Below are 18,833 nucleotides of genomic sequence, written 5' to 3' on the forward strand. Positions count from 1 at the left end.
TCATGACCCTGAGATCATGAGCTGAGCCAAAATCGAGTCCAACACTTAACTGACTGAGCCACCCAGGTGCCCCATTTCTGTGACTATATTATAACTGGACGTTTGTATCTCTTAATCTCCTTCACCTATTTTGCACCCCCCCCCCCCACTCACCTCCCCTCTGGTAAGGACCAGTTTTTCTCTGTATGAGTCTGTTTTTTTTGTTCATTTGTTTGTTTTTTTTAGATTCTGCATATAAGTGAAATTATGTGGTATTTGTCTCTCTCTAACTTAGCTTAATACTTTCTTGTTCCATCCATGTTCTTGTCAATGGAGAGATCTTACTCTTTTTTTGGCTGAGTAATATTCCATTATCTACAATGTCATCTCACATTTTTATCCATTCATCCACTGACAGATCCTTAGGTTGGGTCCATATCTTAGCTATTATAAATAATTCTGCAATGAAAACGGGTGTGCAGGTGTCTCTTTAAGATCCTGACTTCAATTCCTTTGGATATATATCTGAAAATGGGATTGCTGGATCATCTGGCAGTTTTATTTTTAATTTTTTAGGAACTTCCATTCTGTTTTCCATATGGCTATACCAATTTATATTTCCATCCAACAATGTACAAGGGTTCCCTTTTCTCTTCATCCTCATCAACACTTTTTATGTGTTGCTTTTTTTGAATAAAAACCATCCTAAGAAGTGTGAACTGATATTTCATTGTGGTTTTGATTTGCATATACCTGATGATTTGTGATATTAAGCACATTTTTATGCACTGGTTTGCCATTTGTAGATCATCCTCGGAAAAATTTCTATTCTATCCTTTGTTCAGCTTTGATTCAGATCATTTAATTTTTGTTTTTATTTGCTGTTAAGTTGTATGACTTTCTTATATATTCTGGATATTAGCCTCTTGTCAGATATTTGGCTTGGAAATGTTTTCTCTCATTCTGTAAGTTGCCTTTTTATTTTGTTGATTGTTCTCTTTGCTGTGTAGAAGCTTTTTAATATGATGTAGTCTTATTTTTTGTTGACTGTGCTTTTGGAGTCATATTAAAAAATTGTTGCCAAGACCAATGTAAAAAAGCTCTAGGTCTGAAATTTAAGTCTTTAATTCATTTCAAATTAATTTTTGTAAGTGGTATAAAATTTGGGTCCAGTTTTATTCTTTAGCATATTAGACATCCAGTTTTCCCAATACCATTCATTCAAAAGACCATTCTTTCCCCATTGTGTATTTTTTTTCCCAGCTTTTCTCAAAGACTTGTTGAAAGTATATGTGTGAATCCATTCCTGGGTTCTCTATTCTATACCACTGGTCTATGTAGTCTGCTTTTATGCCAATACCATACTGTTTTGAATATGATAGCTTTGTAATATAATTTGAAACTGAGAAGTGTGGTGCCTCTAGTTTTGTTCTTCTGGTTCAAGATTGCTTTAGCTATTCAAGGTTTTTTGTGGTTCCCTGTGAATTATAGGATTATTACTTCTATTACTGTGAAAAATGACATTGGAATTTTGACAGCAATTGCATTGAAACTGTAGATTGCATTGGGTAATAGGGGCATTTTAACTATTCTTCCAATCCATGAATATCAGTTACCTTTCCATTTATCTGTCTTCAATTGCTTTCATTAATGTCTTACAGTTTTCAATATACAGATCTTTCACTACTGGTGGTATTTTTTTACATTTTTGAAAATATACTTAGATGCTTAGAGCTGCTGCAGTTAATAACTTAAGTTGAGTCTAGTTTTTATAACATTTACTTAGTAATGACCTCCTGTCATGTACAGAACATCTGGTCCTGAAGTCATGGATCCTGCCTTCAAGATGCTTGTTCATGGTTGAGTAAAATACACAGACAAGCTAATAGATACCTGTGTCTGGTCAGTAATCTTAGAGATGTACTTAAAGTAGGCCCTGAGGAAGAACATCTAGCCTAGCATCAGGGATGTGGGGAGGGTCAAGAAATACATCCTGAAGGAGATAAAAAAAAAAGAGGTGATTCTAAAGTGATAAGCAGCCTTTAGGACAATGAGGCATTTGAGAAGATGGGAAAGCAAGATGGGGTGGGGAGATTCCTTTCTGACAAAGTCATGTTTTTGGAGATAACACATCTTAGGTGATCCTGAAGTTAAGTCTAGAGAAAAAAAAAAAAAACAAATCTTCAGATTTTATATTTAGGATTATGGATTTTGTCCTGAAAGCAACGGGAAGGTTGACAAAAGGATTTGTTTTAGATCTACTCAGGTCAGAGGTTGTACAAAGTTAACATGTAATGGTATCAAGTGGTGGAAATTTTTGCGCATCAAATCAGTTTGCAGTTTAGGCAACAAGGCATAATTCTTCCTTTTGTTGTGGATGACAGCGAATCCCCTTTAGCAATAATCACTCAGGGTTTCATCTCTGAAATAAACAGATAAGATTAATGGGTGTTATTTACTTGAGCCGAAGCTTTATGCTTTTGGAATAAAGATATCCTAGCATGTACAGGTGATGCCACATTAGAGAATATATATTAGCACAGCTCAGTCTACACATTAGAGGAACCTATTATACATAGAGACAATAGAGCATGGTGACTGGGGATTCCGGATATAGATTCATGTGCTCTGGGTTAAGTCTGAGCCCTGCCATGTTCTGTCTTTGTGACCTTTGGTAAATTACTTAATCTTAAAAAGTCTCAGTATACTCTTTTTTTGTTTTGTTTTAGTGTGGATGATAATACACCTACTTCTCAAGAGCAGTTAAAATTAGATAATATACTGGTATGAGTCGAATTGTGCCCCCAAAAAACGTATCGGGGCCTTAACCTCTAAGAAGGTATGACCTTAGATTATGACCTGATTTAGAAATAGCCTGGACAGAGGTAATGAAGTTGAAATAAATTCATTAGGGCAGATACTTATCCAATATGACTAGTGTCCTAATACAAAGGGGGAATTTGGACACAGAGACAGGCACACTGAGAGACAGCCTCTGAACAGGAAAGCAGAGACTGGGGTCATGTATCTTCAAGCTAAGAAACACCAAAGATTGCCAACAAGCCACCAGGTGCTAAGAAAGAGGCCTAGAATGGATTGTCCCTCACAGCCCTGAGAGGGAACCAACCATGCTGACACCTGATCTTAGACTTCTAGCTCCAGAACTCTGAGACCATACATTTCGAGTTTTTTGCCATCTAGTTTGTGCCATTTTGCTACAGCAGCCTTAGCAAACTAATACATACACATAATCTGCCTGGCTCATAGTAAGTTCTCAGTGATGATTAGTTTTTCTTATTTTTTTTTTTTTAAGATTTTATTTATTTATTTGACAGAGAGAGAGACAGCGAGAGAGGGAACACAAGCAGGGGGTGTGGGAGAGGGAGAAGCAGACTCCCCGCTGAACAGGGAGCCCGACGTGGGGCTCGATCCCGGGACCCTGGGATCATGACCTGAGCCGAAGGCAGACGCTTAACGACTGAGCCCCCCAGGCGCCCCAGTTTTTCTTATTGTTAATACTGTTTTGTCACAGTCCCAGCTTCCTAATCACTCTGCCTTATCCAACATTGGTCATTCAGTGAGTGGGCGATGTTCTAGGAGTCAAGAGCAGGAAGCCAGAGGTACAGTGCAATATGTGATGCACAGGTACCTCCTAGGTATGGGTATAAGGCAGGGCCATTCTGGAAGTACTAGCACCAGTTACTCCCCAGTCCCAGGTAGGGTTGGATGCTGACAGGACAGACCAGCAGAGAAGAGCAAGGACTTCAGAGATGAACAGACTAGACCTGACATCTTCAGAAAAGCAAACTAACAAATGAAACAAGAAAACGCAAAAATCAAAACAACTTAATGATTTGATTGTGGGCAAAGTGGAGATTGAGCATGTACTGATAAGAAAAAGGTCTGCTTTCATGGTGTGTATCTTTATTTCTTCCTGAATCAAAACTATATCCTTTTTATATAGGATTGGCCACTACTAAAGATCGTTACAACAAGACGGTGAGGGGATGGGGAGGAGAAGAAAGAGGAGTGTGTGGGGAGACCAGCTATAGTGATGATTTCTTCCGCTGTGAATGAGGCACTTGGCAAAATATCTCAGGAAGGTGTGAGGGAACCTGTATCAGTGCAATTTATTCTTGAGGGGCTCTTTTCAGGTTTGGGAGACCATTCACTCTGGATTTAACATAACTGGGCTCTGCTCACACACCTGACCAACCACTGTAAGAGAAGGAAGAGACAATAACTGGGAGTATGTGTGTGTGATAGAGGAGTAGGGAGGGGTGATGGAAAAAGCAAGAAAGAGAGGGGAGAGACAGAAAATATAAAGAAAGGATAGGTAGGCATCATGATTAAGTAGCTAGATTTTATATACTAGTTTTCTGACTTGGGGTAAATTATTCATCTCTGAAGATTGTTTCTTCATCTATATATTGAAATTAATAGCACCTATCTCACAGAGTTGTTATGAGGATTAAATTAGCTAATACGCAAAAACACTTAGGTTTTTATTCTTGTATTTTTATTGTGCTGGGCATCTATCAAGATGAGATGATTAAATTATGGTACAAGAGTCTGATAGAGCTTCATGTGCCAAAAAGGCAGGATGTTCGATATCAACAGTTAAGTATAAAAAAAAAATTCTGTAAAATGTAGTGCACAGTGTCTGCCCATTTGCATGAAAAATGAGATATTGCATATTTCTGGAAGAGTAAGAAATTGGTTATAATTGTTCCTCTATGAAAGCTGTCTGGGACTCCATAGATCATAAGTAAAAAGAATCACATTTTACTTCATTTTTTATTTGTCCCATTTAAAGTTTTGTCATTTCTGTACTCTTCAATTAAAAACAAAAATAAAAGAAAAAGGAAAGCGTGAGGGCGAGAATAGCTCCTGTCCCATAACTTGAAAGATTAAATGAGATTATATATGTTAACATTTTGCTTGGTAGTTAAAAAATCCTCGAAAACACTGCCTGTGATAATATTAATAAAGGAAGTTTCCTTTGGCTTTCAATAGAGTTATAGAATGGATAAAAAATGAGTGACTATGGAAGGATGGGGCATTAGAATTATTAATAATGCTATTTGTGTCACTTAGCTGCCTCCATTTGGGGGGAAGATAAACCACACTTCGTATGGTGTGATTTATGTGCATGGTTAATGTTGGTTTTTCCCTATGGTTTCCTAATCTAATGGCCTGTAGTTATGTGAGGGCTTGCATTTTCATGTTATCAGGTTAGAAAGAGTTTAGAGAATGGGTCTCCAGGTGGTCCTGAGATTCTCCACCAAAATGAGATTTCCTGGCCCTATGCTTTCCTATGGGGAGCTATAATCCTATTATGTACTTGAATAAAAATTTTCAGTTGAAGGGGGAAATCACAGAAGAGGAATGTGTGCTTTAGAGCTAATAGCGTATAAATGAATTTTGGTCCTCCAAACTAGAATGTAAAAGAGTCCGATTCCCTTCCGCCTTGTTTTTTTGCCATTAAACAACCATCAAGCAAAACCAGAATCATTATAGCTAGTTTGAAAATGTTTAAAATTATGCACTGGATAAAGTTAGATGTTTTTCTAGTGTTAAATTAGGGCAGAAAAATTAGAGTCTTGAAGGGGCAATCCTTAACTTGATGACTAACTTAGGCCATTCTTCTCATCTTGATCTTTGGTAGACATTCTTTATTTATGGATTTATTATAGAAGCCACCATGAGTCAATCTATATCCCACTTAATTTCAGGAGACTGGTGCTGGAGAACCTTGTTTTATTTTCTTCTGCTGTACCTAGACCAACGAGAGGCTACCTTTAATCGGTGATTTGTGGGAAAGCAACTAGACTACAGCTCATTAGTGTCTGAGCTGGTGACTCTGAGGCCATCCACTGGAAATGAGCTGAGAAAGTTGCCCTGCATTGAAAACTTGCTCTTGGAGTACACAATCTAACATCATACCATGTAAAAAACAAAAACCTTTAACACTAGAGAAAATACTTTGTTTTTCTTAAATGTCTGTGCTGTGTATAGTTAAGTGTACTCTGCCTCAGTATATATGTATACCGTTTTGTTTGTTTCACCTTGAAGGTGAAACATGACATTTGTTTCACCTTAATGGGAAAATCTCCCTCCATCTTGGCCAGGTAGCATATTCTAAGAGCATAAGGGGGCCTGTGAAAGAGTAAAAATTTGAAGTTTCTCTCCCTAGTGTCTTTGGTTCTTCTTTTTATTAATCTATAGTTGTTGGCTAATTGTATTTTCCAGTCAGCACATTTCATGGCAAATAGGAAACCCATTTAGTGTAAAAGGATGTCAGTTATTGTTAGTAAAACATCCAAGACATTAGTAATCTTGGAACGAGAAAAAAGAATAATGGGTTTGGTTTTTCCTTCAGTTGCTTTGGGAAATAGATGCTATGGCAAGGTAACTATTAGGTTTTATTTTCTCAAGGTCTTAGAAGTCTATGAATCTGATCTGTTTCCCAGATAATTCTATGTCTTTAAGTGTCAAGTAGAAATTGAAGCTCTAGTTCCTAAATATGCAGCTTCAGGCTTGCTTGGTCCAATGCTTCTTTCAGAATCATATTTTATGCTTTCATTCATGCATGCATGTTTATTTTCAACCAACACTTATTGAATACTTACCATGTTCCAGGTGCTGGTTGAGAAGCTGGAGGTAAAACTATGAATGACAAATAATGCAAAATCTGATATGGAGGACCTTTGATTTAGGAAACAGACAAGTAAATAGATGATTCTACCACAGTGTCTCAGTAGTAAATACAGAGTATTCTAGGAATATAGAGGAGGGGTACCTAATTTAGACTGTGATGGCGGATGGGAGATAGGGGAAGCCTCCAGGGGAAATCGACATCTGAATTGAGTCTCAAAAGATAGGTGGATGTTGGCTAGGTAAAGGGTTGTTCAAATGTACTTTTTTTGTGGTTTAGAATTCTTAATATTGATAGGAATGTGGCAAAATCAAGATCCATTGAAAAAACTCAGGAAAAAAAAATCTAGGTAAAGAAAACACTGAACTTAGAATATTTGGCAAAGGAGAATACGTAATGAGCTGGGTAGAAAGAGAAGGTGATGAAGGTGATACTTCTGAGTTGTAACTTCCTTTCAAGTATAAGAATCAACATTTAAAGATCTGGAGACTCATTGGGATGCTTTTTAAAAAATTATTTGTGTGTTCTCTTATTCATGCATTCAGACTTAGAAGGTCTGGAGAGAGGGCCGGTAATAGGAATTTGTAAGTAACAAGCTGCCCAGATAGGCACAGGGTTTTCCTCCCCTTAACTTTTGTTATTACGTCTATATCCAGCCTCCTCTTTAGCCTTCTACTAGCCCATCCATGAGAGATTAGCATTTTCAAAAAGAATTATTTTAAATACTAAGTAACAATAGGAAGGACATAAATTAAGAGTCATATAATTAGTGAGGTTACACAACACAAGGTCCTGCTGCTCTTGCAAATACCATCTAGGGTTCAGATTTAGAACAGCTCACTCCCATCTGAACCATCTAGGGTTCAGATTTAGAACAGCTTACTAGGCCATTTTTGGATTTCTTCCCCTCCTAGCAAATTTCTCTGTGAGACAGCTCACAGCTTATTTCTTGCACCTCAAAATTTATCAGCTTCATTTTACCTGTAACTCACTTGAGTGCAAGTGTCTACTCTCACCTTTACACCCTACCTGGAGTCCGTCATTCCCACTTGGCTTTCCTACTAAGAGGAATACACTCATCCTTAGCTGATTTGAAAGGATACATTAATATTTTAGATCTTCTGATGCTCTATTCACTCTAAGCAATAAAGGGCCTTTGTGGAATCCTTACTAAGGACAGTGCCACAGCTTAGAGATAACATTTACCATGAAATGATAATGTCCATGACAAAGCATTTGCACATAGACCATCAAAGCATATACATACTGCTCAAATGATACTTGTTCAAGAATGAAGAATTACAGTAACTGTGAGCCATTCCGAGACAACTGTGTCTCAGGATGCTGATATCTAGGAAGACACATGTGATATCTTACTCATCTGCCATCTGACATCAGGAAAAGTGATTTTTGTCAAGGCACTATTTCAAGAACTCATTGAAATAAGTAGTCATCATGCCCACCTGTCTCAAGTGGTTAGCTTAGTTCTTGTAATCTCATCAGAGATGATTGATTAACTAGGGATTATTGGATAATGGTAACTGGGCTACTCTCTTGGGGAAATCAGAACTGTGAAAGTGAAATTATGTTACAGCTAGTTTGAATATACATTCATTTGACAAACATTTTAAGAGTGCTTTGCCATGAGATTCAGGGATAGAAGAATAAAATACTGTTCACTAAGAGCTTGTAAGTGGACCAAATTCAGTAACCACACTTGGAAAAAAAAAAAAAAAAAAGCTTGTGTTTTCACTGCTACGTATAAACTAGTAGAACTTTAGACTAAGTCTCCAGCCCTGAATGGGGGACCTTTCTTTAAAGTGAGTGGGCCAGGGCAAGTAATTCAATCATAAGGTCTGAATTGGAAATGCAGTTGCTAAATACAAGTCCTGAGTATGCTGAGAGGTGCCCAGCTGCCCAAGAAAATGTAGAGATAAGGTCAGGGAGAGTTATCATTGCATTTTGATTTCGAAATCTTCAAGACAACACTTTTATTTTGGAAATTTTAAATCTCTGATACATACAGTGCAATGGGGAAGAGGCTACAACAGGGCCCTGCGCTGCCTTATCTCTTTTATTTTTCCTTTTGATGTCTCTAAGGCTGTATTCTAATGATGAGTCAGACGGGTTCATTCTCCTGAGAAGGCTGCTCAATTAGGAGGATAGGATAACCTTTGAAAAAAGATGAAATGCTGATGAGCCAACATAAGAATTAACATTTTAAAATTGCTTCTGTACCAGCTCACAACATTGGTAACAACAGCAGTAATTACCATTGTTATTTCAGGAAGCTGTTACTTTCAGGAGTGGGTGTGGAAAGTCAAACAGGAGAATAAACTTCCTCTGTTTGACTGACATTTTGGAGGCAATTCTTTTTTACCCTAATCATCAACCTAGATTTATAGAAACCGATTCTTCTGAACAATACACAAGGCCTCAGAATATATGAATTCTGTTAAAATAAAATGAAATTAAGGGAAAAAACCTAATCCAAAGTCCTTCGCTACTGCAGTTATTCTCTCTGTCTCTATAGACACATGGAAAATATATTTACAAGATATTTGAAAAAGCTAAATAAAAATATATTGTGTATCATGTTTTTGGTACAAAATATTAATGTATTTTCAAATACGTGGGGCTTGATCTCACAACCCTGAGATCATGACCTGAGCTGAAATTAAGAGTCAGATTCTTAACCGACTGAGCCACCCAGGTGCCCTGAAAATGATGATAGGCTTAAGGGTTATAAGGCAGATAAGATCCCGACCCTCTTGAAACTTGCCTTCCTTTGTCCTCTGACCTCTTCACACCTCCTGCTTTGGTATTCCCTAATCAATTACCTCAGTCTTAAGGCACTAATGTCAAGTATAAACTGTTGACTCACAAATTATCTTTTCTGTGGGCCTGTTTCTTAAACTTCAGATATATATCTCCTTGATGACATCTTCACTGGGCTGATGATTTGGTACTTTAAATTAACTGTTAAAAACAGAACTTTTTTTCCTCTTACCATCCATGTCTCTCCCAGTCTATTCTTCTTCTCCCCTCCTCCATCCACAGAATACTAACTTCATTCTAGTTGATCTGGCTAAAAATCTTCCAGTCCTCTGTAATCCTTCTCCCTCCTTATTTCCCTCATTCTGTCTCACTGTACTTTGCTAAATCCAATCTAGAATATATTCTGTTAATGGTAAACCTGAAATATATTCCAGTTCCATAGCTTCTAAATATTATCTCTACTTTTGGGCTACATTAAGCCATCAAGTTTTCTTATCTGGAATATTGGACTTACTCCCAATTGGTCTCACCTTCCAATGTTGACCCTTAGAGTCTATTTTCCATAGAGCAGCCAGCAAGGGCATTTAAACATTTAGAATTTGATATAATTGTGGCCAAACCCTCTTGTGATTTTCCATCTTATTCTAGGTAACAGAGACCCAGTAATGACCTCATACATGGCTTGCTTTTACCCTTCCACCCCAAACTGTTATAGCGTCTGCTACTTCTGTGTCCACATCCAACTCCAAGCACATCTCCCCCAGATTTTGCACTTGGTCTTCTCTTTGTTGGGTATGTTCTTCCCCACAAATACCTACTCGATTTGTCTTTCATTTTATTTAACTGTTGAAATTTTACTTCCTCTGAGTGACCTTCCCTGACCAAGCCATCTGGACTAACACATTCATTCTCCTTCCTCTGCCTTTAAATTTTTCTTAGTATTTCTCATCCTTGCAATCATCGGTAATTATAGCTGATGTTCCATTATTCACAGCTTACACATTTGTGAATTCTCCTACTTGATAAAATGGATTTGTAATCCCCAAATCAATACTTGCAGCGTTTTCATGGCCATTCACAGACATGTGCAAAGTGGTGAAAAATTGGAGTGTATGATGCATGCATGTCCAGCTGAGGTCGGACAACGGATGCTCTGCTTTCTTACTTCAGCTCTCAAACTGCAAACAACTGTCCCTGCAGTCTGTTAGTGCCAGATTTCTCTCTCTCTCTTTTTTTTTTTGGTTGTCAAATGATCCTTTATTGAAACATTTTCCTTTGTAGTTAACTAGCTGGGCATTCCACCACATCGCTGTTGATGTCATCTATGATGTGATGAGGGTGGCGGCCATCAACATTGCAGCCCACAGCCTGGGCAGTCCCCAGGATTTCTTTAATGGTTCCAGAGAGTTCTCTGGCTAAAGATCGGTGTCACATCTGTAGGGCAATATTGACAATCTCATCAAAAGTGATATTTCCACTGTGCTTAATGTTTTTCTTCTTCTTTCTGTCTCTCCGTGGTTCCTTGAGGGCTTTGATAATCAGGGCAGAGGCAGAAGGTACCACTTCAATCCGGGCCTGTCTGTTCTGAATGGTCAGTTTCACTATAATCCTTAGACCCTTCCAATCACCGGTTGCCTTGGCGATGTCATCACCAAACTTTTTTGGAGACAGACCCAGCGGGCCGATCTTCAGGGCCAGGGCAGACGTGGCACCGACTTTGCCACTGGCACAGCTCAGGTACATGACTTTGATCTCGTTGGGGTCGAACTTAGGCGGCACGGTGGAGGTGGCTGGTGTCAGATGAACCCGGATTCGGGACGACCGGAGAAAGTTGCACCTTTGCCTCCCCGAGCCGAAAGCCAAAAGCAGATTTTTCTCATTTTTGTCTGTTGTTGGTGAGTTCACAGTTTAAAACAGCTTAAGTGGTTCTAGTGTTCCTTAAAGAGAAAATACCTGTATTAAATAAGCTTTGTTTAGGCATGAGTTAGTGTTGCTGGCCCTGAGTTCAGTGTTAATGAATGAATAATATATATTAAATAAGGTGTTTCTAAACAGAAACACACATAAAGCAAGGTTATGTATTGATTGCTTGATGAAAATGTTGTGATCAGAAGCTTGCAGGTACCTAAACTCTTTTCCCTTAGGAGCAGTGGTTCAGTATTCATTAATTCAGTGTTTGTGGTGACTTTATAGACTGTAACTACTGCTTAATAATGAGAATTGCGTTTTGTTGTTTTATTTCAATGTCCACCAGCCCCTGCCCCCATGATATAGACTTTTTTATTTTTTTAAGATTTTATTTATTTATTTGACAGAGAGAGACACAGCAAGAGAGGGAACACAAGAAGGGGGAGTGGGAGAGGGAGAAGCAGGCCTCCCTTGCAGCAGGGAGCCCGATGCGGGGCTCGATCCCAGGACCCAGGGATCATGACCTGAGCCCAAGGCAGATGCTTAACCGACTGAGCCACTAGGCGCCCTGACATTTTGTATTTTAGATATTCTAGGAAAACAAGCAATGCACAGAAATATTTTAAGCAAAGTGAATTGATAAATTTGATAAATTTGATTTATACCCCAAAGAAAAGAAAGATAAGGGAGGAACTGATTAGTCCACGAATAGGCCCAGTTTTTAATTACCATACATTCTGTAATTGCTAAGTAACTATACAGGGATGGTGTCTTACCTAATTTAAGTAGCTGTACAGGTGGCCACAGGGCTTCTGCTGTTTTGATTTCTTTTCTTTTTTTTTTTTTTAAAGATTTTATTTATTTATTTGAGAGAGAGAATGAAAGAGAGCATATGAGAGGGGGGAGGGTCAGAGGGAGAAGCAGACTCCCTGCCGAGCAGGGAGCCCGATGTAGGACTCGATCCTGGGACTCCAGGATCATGACCTGAGCCGAAGGCAGTCGCCCAACCAACTGAGCCACCCAGGCACCCGCTGTTTTGATTTCTTACAAACGGAGTCAAGGAAACCATATGGGAATTTCTGGTGGATAGCATGTAGCTTTGACTGCAGAATATTCTGTTTGGAAAAGCCCTCTTCAAACACTTGTGGTGATTTTGGAGAAGCTATGAAGAGACAAACTGGGGAGGAAGGGAATACTTTTGTGGTCACAGTGATCAGTCAAATGAACCCCGCTGATCTGGACATGAGGGAGCTTCAAATGTTGTAACCAGACTTCATTAGGGGTGATATATAAAAGTCTGGTCCAGGGCTCAGCCCTTACAATGTGCTGAGTACTAGTGATTATTGTAAATTCTCATAATGAGTTTTGTAGCGAACTAGTTGAGAAGTGTGTATGTAAAAAAAAAAAAAAAATGCCTCCGTAATAGATTTCTTCAGATGTCCATGTTTAAAAAATGTTGTTTAAGAATAAACGAGTTTCAATTTTCATTATGTTAACTGGTTGTTGTTAATGTTGACATAATTTCCAGGCCAGAGAATCTCTGTGATCACAGTGCTCATTTCATTGCTGCGAGAAAAGTAACTGGCATTAGGAATGTTCCATAAGTTTAACTTACACAAAGACTCTTATTATTTTCTTGTTGTCGTTGTTTTTTAAAGATTCATTTATTTATTTGAGAGAGAGCGAGAGAGAGCAAGAGAGTGCGTGTGTGTGAGTGGGAAGAGGGGCAGAGGGAGACAATCTTCAAGTAGACTGCACACTCAGCACAGAGCCCGAGGTGGAGCTTGATCCCACAACCTATGAGATCATGACGAGCTGAAACCAAGAGCTGGATGCTCAACCGACTGAGCCACCCAGGTGCCCCAAGAACTCTTACTTTTAGTGGCCACTCCTATTACTATGTAAAAAATGCTGATGCAGAATCTGGACTCAGAGTACTATCATCAACTATTAATGTCTACATAGTTACCCCCTCCTAATCTTAATGTGCCACAATTTGGTCATGTCTTAAACAATCCTGGAAAAATAACCTCTGCTAGATTGACACGATGTACTGAAATGAGCATAGAATTAATACCAGCCAGAACTGATTTCAAATCCTTGTTACATCATTTCTAACAGCCTGTGCTTTAAAAAATGTATCAACATCACCACTTGTCTCTATGCAAGGAGGGTAATGATATCTATATTCCATGGAGACCAAATAAAATAATGGATATAAGTGCATAGCATATAGTTGGAACCAGGTAAATATTAGCTCTCTTTAAATTCCCATTTCCTACTATCTGGGGAAGACCATTTGTTTCAAATGTACAACTGCCATTTTTAGCATACTCCTTTTATGGGCCATTCTTAGAATTGAAGACTTACTTCTGCTATTATTTTCCTTCATGTGTTAACATTCTATCCCTCTCTAGCTTTCCTCACTCATTATATATAATGTCTGTTTCTTATTGTGCACCACACCTCTCATTAGTGTTGAAGCCAGGAGACCTTTGTCTTCAGGGACTGCCCTTCACTTTATATCTGTTCAGATCCGCTTCATATACCTGTAAAGAGCTCTCCTATGAAGGAACTCAATTTTTAGCAAAAACAGGAATCTGATAAAATATCAGGAAATTAACCTTTTTTTTTTAAAGATTTTATTTATTTATTTGACAGAGAGAAACAGCGAGAGAGGGAGAGCACAAGCAGGGGCAGAGGGAAAGGGAGAAGCAGGCTTCCCGCCGAGCAGGGAGCCCGATGCGGGGCTTGATCCCAGGACCCTGGGATCATGACCTGAGCCGAAGGCAGACGCTTAACAACTGAGCCACCCAGGTGCCCCAGGAAATTAATCCTTTGTCTCTCCCAGAGAGATATGTAAAGTTTAAAATGGGTTTTCTGTGAGAGAAAATTTGTTAAAGATATTAAATTTAAGTATTTTATGTGTTAGGAAAGAAATCATGTATTATAAATCTGGGTAGATCATGGGTGATTTCATATTCCATCTCTCCACATGTTTTTGTTGAATACTGCTGTGTATGAGATATAGACTAAGCAGCCCTAGTTTCTAGAAAGGAGACTGTGACCTTTGTAATCACTAAGGGATAGAAAATGGGCAAGAACTTGATTTTGTTCAGTGTTTGGCCAGTGGTTACCACAGAACTTAAATGGAAAATATTACATAAGTGATAAGACCTGAAAGATCACCTGTGTCTGTGAAGTGATGAGAGAAGGCTTCATGGGGGAAAGTGCATTTGAAATTTGCCTTAATGAATAGAAACTTTTAAATTGATACAGATTAAATTAGAAGGGAGAGAACTTTATGTATAGCAGTAACTTATGAAAATGAACCAAATACGTTCAGGAAATGAAAAACAGTTCAGTGTGGCTGAGTTTAGAGTATGTGTGTGTATGGGACAGACTTGGGCCAGATTACAGAGGGTTTTGAATGTATGCATTGGTGTTGATTGATTGAAAGAATAGTAAAGAACCACTAATTTGAAGAAAGAAAACTATTAATAGAACAGTGTTTTAAAAAATCTAGCATTTATATATAAGTTGCCCTGGAGCTGGGAAAGAATAGACTGGGAACATGTCTTAAAGGGCTAGTATTAGGGAGATAAGACAGGAGCATGTAGGACCTGAGTTAAGATAGCAACGGTTGGAATGTAAAGGGCATAATAAATGTGAGTTATATTGTAAAGGGAGACTTTATAAGGGTTTGTGAATTCTTCTTTTTTTTTTTTTTTAAAGATTTTATTTATTTATTTGAGAGAGAGAGAGAATGAGAGACAGAGAGCACGAGAGGGAAGAGGGCAGAGGGGGAAGCAGACCCCCCGCTGAGCAGGGAGCCCGATGTGGAACTCGATCCCGGGACTCCAGGATCATGACCTGAGCCGAAGGCAGTCGCTTAACCAACTGAGCCACCCAGGCGCCCAGGTTTGTGAATTATTCTTACTAGCAAATATATTTTGGATCTATGCTTGCATGTTGAAGTAAATCCAAGAGTGAATGTGTGGGGACATTCCACTTGGATGTGGGACAACCACATGGGAAATGCATTACTGATACCAAATGAAAACCACCACCAACAAAACTTGTTGACATTTAATATTTTCAATGTGGTTGAATTGTGAGAAAAAAAATTGCTTCCCATATCTGAAATAGTACATTAAATTTATGTTACAGAGAAGGAGTGAAAAAAGCCATCAGTCATCTAAGTAAAATATGCACATCAAAAGAGTGTGCATTAGGTGCCATTTTATCGCATCTTCTCTACACGTTTTTAGGTCAAGTGAAATGACTTATTAGCTCGTGCTATATTGCCAATTCTCAGATAATGTATACCTCCAGCTAGATCATTTGAAAGGATTTATCTCCTGTAGAACACTACATACAAAATGGCATTGTTTTTCTTCTGTGACTCTGCTTGCAGAGGAGACACCAAATACACAAAACTATCGATTTTCTTGTTTCACAAATGCTTCCAAAGCTCTTAACTTGACCTTATCCAACCAAGGACAACCATTTTATATTTGTCAGTGATCACAAGCAGTTGCAAAACATTTTACTGAGGCAGACTCTTCCTTTTCTCTTGCCTTTTTTTTATGATCAGGACTTAAATTTGGACTGAAGTTAGAAAGGAGAATATGAAAAACTGAGTTTCAGTTATCTAGACTTATTTGTAGATTTCTGCCAGATTCTGAACTTCATTGAATCTTCAACTCTACCAACATAGTGTATCCTTTTATTTATTTTGATCATCTTTGATTTCTTTTATCAGCATTTTGTAGTTTTCGGCACATAGATCCTGTACGTGTTTTCTTACATTTATAACAAAACATTTTGAAATTATTTTAAATGAGATTATTTACTAAATATCAGTATATAATCATACATTAATAGTATATAGAGATATGATTAATTTTGTTGACCTTGCATCTTGTGACCTTGCTAAACTCAGATTAGTTCTAGAAGTTTCTTTTTGGTAGATTTGTTGACATTTTCTAGGTAGACAATGTCATCTGTAAATAGGGACACCTATTTTTTCCTATTTGCATTCCTTTTCTTTCTTTCTCTTGACTTACTCTTAGGCTGGGACTTCTCATAGAAGGTTGATTAGTAATAGTAAGAATGGAAAACCTTGCCTTGATACTGATAATAGGAGAAGAATATTAAGTCTTTTATAACCAAGGATGATGCTAGCTGTAGGTTTTGTTTTTGCATAGATGTTCTTGATCATTTTTTTAAGGAATTACAGTTTGTTGAAAATTTTTATCATAGATGTTGAATTGTCAAAAGCTTTTTTTATCATGGGCTGACATGATTATATAGTTTTTCTCCTTTTAGACTATTAATGTGGTAGATTCCACTGATTTTTTAAAAATTTAAATTCAACTAGCCAACATATAGTACATCATTAGTTTCAATTGTAGAGTGCAGTAATTCATCAGTTGCATATAACACCCAGTGCTCATCACATCACGTGCACTCCTTAATGCCCATCACCCAATTACCCCATCCCTCCACCCACCTCCCCTCCAGCAACCCTTAGTTTGCTTCCTGTAATTAAGAGTCTCTCATGGTTTGTCTCCCTCTCTGATTTTTTCCATTTCATTTTCCCTCCCTTCCCCTATGATCCTCTGTGCTGTTTTTTTATATTCCACATATGAGTGAAACCATATGATAATTGTCTTTCTCTGGTTGACTTATTTCGCTCAGCATAATACCCTCCAGTTCCATCCATGTTGATGTAAATGGTAAGTATTCATCCTTTCTGATAACTGAGTAATAGTCCATTAGATTACATTGATTTTTGAATGTTGAATCAGTCTTGCTTTCTTGGATTAAACTCTACTTGATTGTCATGTATTATTTTTATATGTTGCTAAATTTGATTCACTTCTATTAGGTTAAGGACTTTGGCATCTTTTCATAAGATACATTCTCCTGTAGCATTATTTTATTGTACCCTTTTGTCTGGTTTTGATATCATTAATTTTGGCCTCATTTTATGAGTAGGTAGTATTCCCTTGCTTAAGACTGGTTGGAAAAGTTCATGTAGAACTGATATTTCTTATTTGGCAATTGGTGGAATTCACCACTGAAACTGTCTGGGCCTAAGGATTCCTATTTTAGAAGGATTTTAACCATCATTTCAATATATTTAACAATTACAGGACAATTCAGGTTATCTAGGGTCTCTTGAGTTTTGGACAATTTGTGGCTTTCAAGGTACTGGACTACTTAATCTCAATCGTTAAGTGTACAGAGTTATTTTAGTATTCTTTCATTATGGTTTTAGTATTTTTAGGCTCTCTAGTAGTAGTCTGCTTTCAATTCTAATATGAATAATTTGTATTTTTTCTCTGGTTAGTCTTGCTTGAGATTTATCAATTTTACTGGTCTTTTCAAGAATCTGTTTTTCATTTTTGAATTTCATTAGTTTCTACACTTCATTGTTTTATTCTCTTTGCTTTGGATTCATTTTGTTCTACTTTTTTCTTATTTTTTTAAGATAAAATCTGAGATTATTGCTTTGATAGGCACAGAAACACCTGCTGAGGGCAGCTAACCCAGACACTGGCTGTTTAGCCTACTTTGCTCCAAATTCCATACCCCTGTGCACTGGTATGGCTGCCCTTCTGGGCCATACCTGCATCATTCCCAGCATGGTGATACATTCCCCTAGAAGACCAGTGCAGGTCCTCGCTATACTAGGTCACTAAAGTTTGGAGTTTTAAAACTCAGCCAGCCTGGGTAAGATAGAGCCTAAAGCACTCTGTGCTGTTCCAGGCAGGCAAACAACCTGCAGACAGTGTGAAAACAGCAATCTGAAAAATGCCTAGGATGCACAAGGGGTTATTATTTGCTCTTCTGAGAGGGTTCCCTGAGAGCAGCAAGCATGGACTCCCCTCTCCAGGAACAAAGGAGATGACTGGTACCATTTCCCTCCCCCACCCTCAGCAAAAGCCAACTTAAGTAAACAGCACAGTGCCAATACTGACTGCCTAACTTGCTTACACCAAGTCTTGCCCCCTGTGCTCCACTGGTACTGCTTTTCTTGGGCAAGTGTGCCTAAGTACCAATGTGCTGGGCCCTTTCCCCAGAAGACCAGCACAAACCTGCACACACCATGTCTACTGACCAGAGAGTTCTGCAAAGCTTTAGTTCTGGTGGAAATAGCATCAGGTGTCATTTAACAAGCAGACCAGAACACATCTGGTTACAACTCACCACACTGTGGCCAAGGTCCAAACACTGACCATTGCAGGCAAGGAAAATCTCTGCAGAGGACTGACCTAAGGGATAGAGCAGCCAAAACACAGCAGCAGAGTGCATGTAGCACAGACCAGACACTTTGTGAAGCACCAGGCCCTGGACATTATATGACATCTTCTTCATAAAGCTATTACTCTCAGGAGCAGAAAAAAAAAATAATAGGATTTTCTAACACACCAAAGAAGAAAGAGACCTAGACAAAATGCCATGAGAGAAGAATTCATTCCAAAAGAAAGAACAAAAAAAA

The 18,833-nt window shown here is 38.3% G+C and overlaps 1 pseudogene; it reads right to left on the bottom strand.

The window, feature by feature from the left end:
- Positions 1-10,644: 10,644 nt before the first annotated feature.
- The window catches only part of LOC115939827 (large ribosomal subunit protein uL11 pseudogene), a 52,001-nt pseudogene continuing 43,812 nt past the window's right edge, over positions 10,645-18,833 (bottom strand).

The sequence above is a fragment of the Leptonychotes weddellii genome, chromosome 6, assembly GCF_054177405.1.
Source record: "Leptonychotes weddellii isolate Sample4059 chromosome 6, ASM5417740v2, whole genome shotgun sequence".
Taxonomy (NCBI): domain Eukaryota; kingdom Metazoa; phylum Chordata; class Mammalia; order Carnivora; family Phocidae; genus Leptonychotes; species Leptonychotes weddellii.